Raw genomic sequence first — 7,051 nt, forward strand, 5'->3', positions numbered from 1 at the left:
GCCGTAGTCTGATGGAGGAACACCACGTCAGTCAGTCGGCAGTGGAGGACGGAGGTATGGACTATGGAGGAGCTGTGGTTCTGTCCCCTCTCCATCTGTTTGTTTGAATGTGTTGAAGCAGCTGATTGGATGATTTGGATGATGCGTTTGTGAAGCGAATTATGGGCGGTGTAAACGGTTTTGGTTTTTTATGATGATCAGTCATCAGCGTGATGTTCCTGAACTTTTCTACAGCCCCTGATTACTGACAAGAGTTCTGGTTCTGTCCGTAGCTCCACTCCTAACCCTTCCCCTCGTCGTGCTCTCATACTCATGTTATATGATCTGACCTACGACCTCAGGCAGCTAAGGTCAGCGCAGTTATCTTGCGGTGCTAACTGTCGTTCGGTGTAGCCCAGCTCCGTCGGTGATAGCAGTGAGGAACACCTCTGTCACGGCGTGAGCTCACACACGGCAGGTTTTTTTTTACATTAATGTTCGACTGTAACTGAATGGAAACAGCTCTTTGTAATCCGCAGAAAAAATCTGCAGTTCTGCGACCCATTTCCCAAGGAGGTTTGTGTCGGAGCGAGAGCGAGTGTGACGTGAATACTGAACAGGCGAGAGAACAGACGGAGAAGAAGAGCTGAGTGGGAGTCCAGGACCACGGCCCGGTGGTACCTGCTGAAGCCCTGTTGTGGATCAGAGGTTTTTGATCAACCAGAGCACCTCCAAACCCTGTACCTCACCCTGAAACCCTGGGGTTCTCCAGAGCTGGTGTGTGTGGTCAGTGTTGGCGGCGTCTCCTGGACCGTCCAGGTGGAGGCTAACAGGACGCAAACCACTGCATTGCGGAGTCAACCCTGGCGGTTTACGAGGCAAATACAGTAGAGTGGTGTATTGATCTGATCTATGATTAGCCGGCTGACTCCACATTACCAGATTGCCTGGAGGCCGTGCGTTGTTCGAGACTCAAAGCCTAATGGATATGAAAGGAGCCCCGGTCTAAACTGAAAAGACATCAGTGAGAAAACATCGTCTGGACAAACCTGGCTGTAGATGTGTTGGTGGTAACTGACCAACCTGCCTCAGCGGTCTGTACTGTCATGGCGGTGACTCAGGAGCTTCAGGACTCAAGTGTTAAATTATTAATTGTTTTTTTACAAGCCCGAGGGCTAACAGTTTATTTTGGCGTTAGCATGCAACAAAAACTAAAGCTGGGTTTTAGGTTTAAATGTGTTGCAGATTTTTATTTCATTCAAAGTGACACTTCCAGACTGTGTCCACAAACCTGGCCTAGGTCTGCTCTGTCCACGGAGTGAGAAAACAGCGCCCTCTCTGTTTGACCGTGTCTAGTTTGAGTGCTTTATTTTGATGTTGAAGTCACCGACTTCACCTGGTGTCTGAACCCTGTAGAACTCATTTCTTAGGAACTTCACTGCGTTCTTCAAGCGTCTTTGGGTTGACGACCAGGAGGAGGAGCATCCTAATCCTAACAACCAGGCTTTCCATCATGGACGACACGTTTGCCGTTGGTTTTTTTTTGGTATTGCAGTAGAATCAGGTGTGTGTGTAGTCGTTGTGGTTGCCGTTGGTTTTTTTTTTTTGGTATTGCTGTAGAATCAGGTGTGTGTGTAGTCGTTGTTAGTTCTTCGTCTTCTCTTTGGTTTAATTCAGTCCCAACGTCACGGTCTCATGATGGAAGTTTTATGGAGAGTTTGGCCACACCCACATGTGGGGAAGAGTGACAGGTCAGGCCTGGTGTCAAAGGTCACAAGGTCAACAGTACAGAGAACTCCACCAATCACACTGGCCTAGGTCTGCTCTGTCCACGGAGTGAGAAAACAGCGCCCTCTCTGTTTGACCGTGTCTAGTTTGAGTGCTTTATTTTGATGTTGAAGTCACCGACTTCACCTGGTGTCTGAACCCTGTAGAACCCTTGGGGGGAGGGCGGGGGGTGACGACGACAACGACAAAGAACTCATTTCTCAGGAACTTCACTGCGTTCTTCAAGCGTCACTCACGGCACTTCCTGTCAGAGCGGCGTTTGTTGCGTTGATCAGAGGCGGCTGTGTGACAGGGAGAGTGTGGCGCAGGAACATTTCACGGGGATCTGGGTCTGGACACTGAGCTGAAGGAGGACTTCCTGTTCCACATGTGGACTGTGATGGCAGAACGCCAGCAGCTGTGTGTGTGTGTGTGTGTGTGTTTTGTTCCTGGTGGCATTTTAAGTATTTTACGCATTTTCTAAAACAAAAATTTCAGCTTCGTTCACGTCGTTGAAAGGAGGGTTGAATGAAAACAAACGACGACGACGACGAGTGTGGTGACGGTTGATGGAAACAGATCTGAGAACTGCTTTTAGAAACACAGCCTTTGTTGTTTCCTGTTCCTTTTTGTATTGAACGACAGCCTGAGTTGTGAGTTCTATTTCAGTTTCAGTTGGTGCTCGGCACAGTCTGTGTTCACATCCCTTCTTCTGTATCGTATCGCCCTAATTTTCACAGTTTTTTTGATAAACACTCCGTACTAAGACCTGGAAGTGTTGAGGTGTTGAACAAAGCCACAGTGACTTCTGTAATTAGAACATCCTGTCTCTTCTTTGATGACTTTGATGGTGGTGTTTTTGGAGAGGACTCGTCGCTGCCTCAGGAATCTGAGAGCTAATGTCATGCTGCTGGAAATTGAGTTTGGTCTGATGCCACTGAGGGGAGACTTCCCTGCAGCTGCTGCAGGAGGAACTCATTTATATTCCCATGATTGGATTCAGGAGCACGAGCACCTCCACCTCCACCTCCACCTCCACCTCCAGCTCCACCCTCTGGTGCTGTGCAGCCACTGCCACCCTGAGCTTCTTCCTTCAGTCTTGATCCGTCTGTGTAAATGTGTGTCATGTGGTTAAAAGACCATGTGCTCAGATCCCTCCTACTTTCCAGACGGCCTCCTCCTCCTCCTCCTCCTGCTCCTCCTTCTTTCATGCGACCTTTCTGACCCCTTTAGCACTGATTGGTGTAACGTGGCTCCTGGCTTGGCTGCACGATCTTCCACTGGTCCGTCGGTCGTACTCTGTAGATCAGCTGCACTTCGTCGGCAATTTTTACAGAAACGACCAGCATATTGCTAAAGAAAAAAAAAAGATTCTTCTTTCACTGACCCTAGCTGCAGAAGTGTTCCACTTCCTGTTTGGATAATGTTTAAGATTTTTCTTTCCTCTTACTTTCACCCAGCAGCAGCAGGGTGGCACAGCTCGGTCTCTGCATCGAGACTTGGCTGCTGCCTGACCCTCAAATGTCCCAGCAGCCCCAGCTCATCTGCACTGAAGTGTAATTTGCCGCAGCACTAAACCAGTGTAATATAAGGCCAGCCTGCTGTCAGGTGAACCAGTTGTCCACCGGGGGGCCACGTCATATGATGAATGTCAGTCTCTACTGTTGTAGAGGTTAATCTTCCTCCACGGAGCCAGAATCAAAGTGAACTCCAAGGACATGGAGTCCAGCCTGAAGGCCGCAGACCGCAGTCGGCCGAGGAACGGGGGAACGACGCGCTCTCCCAGAGAACCTGAAGTTCACTGAAGGTCAGGCTGCGCTCACACTGCAGTTTATCTGTGATCAAATCATAAAGAGTCAGAACCAGGTGACGTACGGACGATCCACGGGCGCCGTGAACGGACACGAGCGCCGATTCGTTTTAGCCGTTGTCAAGATTTAATGTTGACGTCTGTCAAAGTGGCACCGACAGAAAAAAAGGAATTAGGATAAAAGAAAAGTCCTGGAACCATAGTTTTGTCCCCTCTCTGTCGTACGTCGTCTCGTACATTAGATAAGAACATTTTCTTCTTCTTTCTTCTGCTCCGAGCCTCTGACCAACAGCTGGGCTTCTTAGGTAAATTGAATCAGCCCCTCCCTGGTCTGTCCGACTCTGGTGTGTGCCCCCCCCCACCCCCCACCCCCCGGCAAAGAAACTCAAGCCCACGGATTGATTTTTCTCCCTCTCCTCGTCTGCCTCCCCCCTTCATCTGGCCTGTGTTTCACAGCTGGTCCGACTGAAGCCGAGGAGGCCAGTAACTGCTGGACCCCCCCCTTCACCCCTCCTCCCACTGTGGCTCTCTCTCTCTCTCTGTTGTTCCTGTCATACGACACAGTCATCCACAGGTGGCGCTCACACAGTCATTCAGGTTTTTGTAGTAAGTGTGTGTGACGCTTACGTAACCTCCCTGCTCTCTTATCCCCACGGGTCTGCTCCGAGACGTGAAGAAAACGGGGTCAGTTCAGCTAGCGCTAATCGCTCCTTTTAGGCGAGGCAGCCATGAGACGGCGCACGGTTCCTTCCCTCAGACCTGCCTCCGTCGGAGCCTGAGACTCAGAAGGCCATTAAAGAGACAGCTCTCTCCTAAATCCAGTCCCTTGTTCCCCAGGCTGTTTGTCAGAGCCCGTGGAAGTGGGTCAGAGGAGCAGGAAGATGACATCACTGTGATTAGACCGCTGGCCTGAGTGATGTAACGTTAGCGCAGAGCGCCTTTAACTCTGTTCTGCAGAGGTCTCTCTGAGTCTGTGCTGGTTCTGAACTGAACCTGGTCCAAGATCTGGATCCTGTCTCAGGGGCAGTGGGTGTTTGATCTGCTCTGATCCAGAGTCAGTTTCTCTGTCATGTGGACCACCTGGTTACAGCCGTGAGTTTCTCTGTCATGTGGACCACCTGGTGGGCTGTTAGCGGAACAGCGCGTTGTCTCGTATCAGTCTCCTCAGTCATCAGCGTATTGATTTTTTTATCACCAGTTCCCAGTCAAATAGTCCCAGTGTTGGTTCATTTTCTTTTTCTTCTTCTTTAGAACTGGTCGTCTGACCTGGTAAATGTTGAACATCCTCGTCAAAATGTTTGTGCTATTTTAAAGCTTTTGTTTTTCTCCAGTACCGATCGGTACCGATTGTTCTGTTCCGACTCTGCCAGGTTGTAGTTTAGTAGCATTAATTCATTAACATGAAGTACTTGTTAAAGAACGTGTTAAAACCACAGTCTGATGGTTGCTGCAGTTCAAAGTGATGTCAGTACTGAGGTAAACAGGAAGTGACCAGTCATCACAAATGTCCCCCAATGAACACACTTCCCTATATTCAGTTTCCTGTACGTGGATGCCAGCTCACAACAAAGGTGGGTTTTTTTTTTGTGTCGCAGATTCTAGTTCAATCACCTGGTACTGTAGTTGTTCCTGGTTTCCCAGAGTCAAAGTTCAGGCCCGTGGTTTTGGTCAGAAAGAGTTCATTCCTCCACATTGTGCAGTTGTCACTCACGGTGACGGTGAAGAGCGTGTGGATCAGTCTCCACAAACACCAGCTCAGTGGGACTGAAGAGAAAAAAACCCCCTGCCGTTCTCTGTGGAAGTCTTTCACAAAAGCAGAGTCCTTTGTCTGAGCTAAAACCTCCCCACGGGGTCAGGGGTCAAAGTGCACGGTCCCTGCAAAGAAACGCCCTGCAAGAGGCAGCAGCAACAATCATTTTAGACATTTCGGTTCAACACGGGGTCAAAAGAAAACGTCTCTCACAGGTTACTGTTTTTATGACAGATGAGAAACTTTAAAGTTTATATCCATTTAGTTGTTGTTTGTCATGGGATTCAAACCAGCAACTAGCTGTACCTGCAGAAACGAGCTATACTTTCACAAATCAGGGTGAAACACGTGGCTCTGATATAGCTTAAATCTTAGCATTATATCAGGGCAACATTGCATCATGGGTGATTTTTTCCGGTGAAGCCTTGAACTTGAAGGTAGATTTTTACATTTACGTGAAACGGTTTCTCTCTTTATACAAACTTCCTCATTTATTACTGTTGAAATGACTCACTGATGAACTCCAGCTGATGTGAGCGCAGAGAGAGAGAGAGAGAGAGAGAGAGAGAGAGAGAGTGTGTGTGTGTGTGTGTTCCAGGCAGCTCCTGTCAGACCGAGACTGTAAAGTAACACCTCTGTGTGCTGCCACCCCCTGTAGAGGAGGAGTCATTACAGGAGCGTGACTGTAGCGTGTGGAACTCTTCTGTCAGTCGGTTTATTAGGAGTTAATTCATTAAAGAAAAATAAGTTACAGCATCGGTAACAACAGGTGGCGCTTCAGAACAACCCACTTTAGAACAGAGAGAACAAAGCTTGTTGTTGTTGTTGTTGTTGTTATTCTAACTCCAGAGGTTCATCAAAGTCACAGCACTGACAGTCAGTACTCTGATCTGTCAGTACTCTGATCTGTCAGTACTCTGATCTGTCAGTGCTGAGGTGGAACGCTGCCTCGTTTCGTCATGGATGGAACTGAACCGTACATCAATAACCTGGAACATTTGTTTACATCTGAACCCGCTCAACATTTCCTGTTTGTTACAATACAGCTTCCTGGCGTGGCGTCCACCCAGAGTGATTAGTTTTACATTTAACTGTTAGCGTGCCAGAAATAGTACCGCTACCTTCACCCACTCCCCCCCCAGGCCCCCCTCCCCAGGGAAGGCACCGGTTTGAGCGGTTGATCTGATGTAATTGATCAGCCTTGATTAACCAGCAGGTGTAGATGACTCAGTGTATGCAGATGATACGTTAATGTTTCCAGTGAAGTACGTGTCGTTCAGGACAAGGTTGACGCTCAACTACCGCCGACAGTATTTTTGTCTTTTCTGTGTCTCAGCTTGGAGACGAGTTTTTTTTTTACAGAGGTGGAGATTGACATGGGGAGGGAGAGAGGTCTGATGAGGTCTGATTGAGCACCTGGGCTGAACAGGAAGCAGCTGGAGAGTCTTGATTAGTCTGGATACACACCCACACACACACACACACACAATACACACAACACACACTACAATACACACTACACATACGTTAGTGGTTGTACCAGGCTGAGTTATTGGGTTATATAAAGATGATTTGAACAGTAGTGTGTATAATATACAGTCAAATACACAGTACTGCAGTACTACTACACATAGTCTACATGTGACGGCCCTGCAGTGAGTGTGTGTTTGTCAGTGATCATAATAGAGTAAGGTGTGTATGGAAACAGTGTGTTGAGCCAAGTGAAAGACCACACCCCCCCCCCC

General features: G+C 48.4%; 1 protein-coding gene and 1 long non-coding RNA gene across 3 annotated transcripts in view; both read left to right on the forward strand.

Annotated features, from left to right (window-relative positions):
* Positions 1–7,051, forward strand: part of LOC103396793 (zinc finger E-box-binding homeobox 1-like) — a 36,324-nt gene that overhangs the window by 14,365 nt on the left and 14,908 nt on the right. The window lies entirely within an intron of this gene.
* Positions 1,435–3,695, forward strand: LOC112486298 (uncharacterized). The gene is made up of 2 exons (XR_003048710.1): positions 1,435–1,543; positions 1,606–3,695. It is a non-coding gene; the product is annotated as an uncharacterized LOC112486298 (long non-coding RNA).

Source organism: Cynoglossus semilaevis, chromosome 20, assembly GCF_000523025.1.
Source record: "Cynoglossus semilaevis isolate Cse_v1.0 chromosome 20, Cse_v1.0, whole genome shotgun sequence".
NCBI classification, from domain to species: domain Eukaryota; kingdom Metazoa; phylum Chordata; class Actinopteri; order Pleuronectiformes; family Cynoglossidae; genus Cynoglossus; species Cynoglossus semilaevis.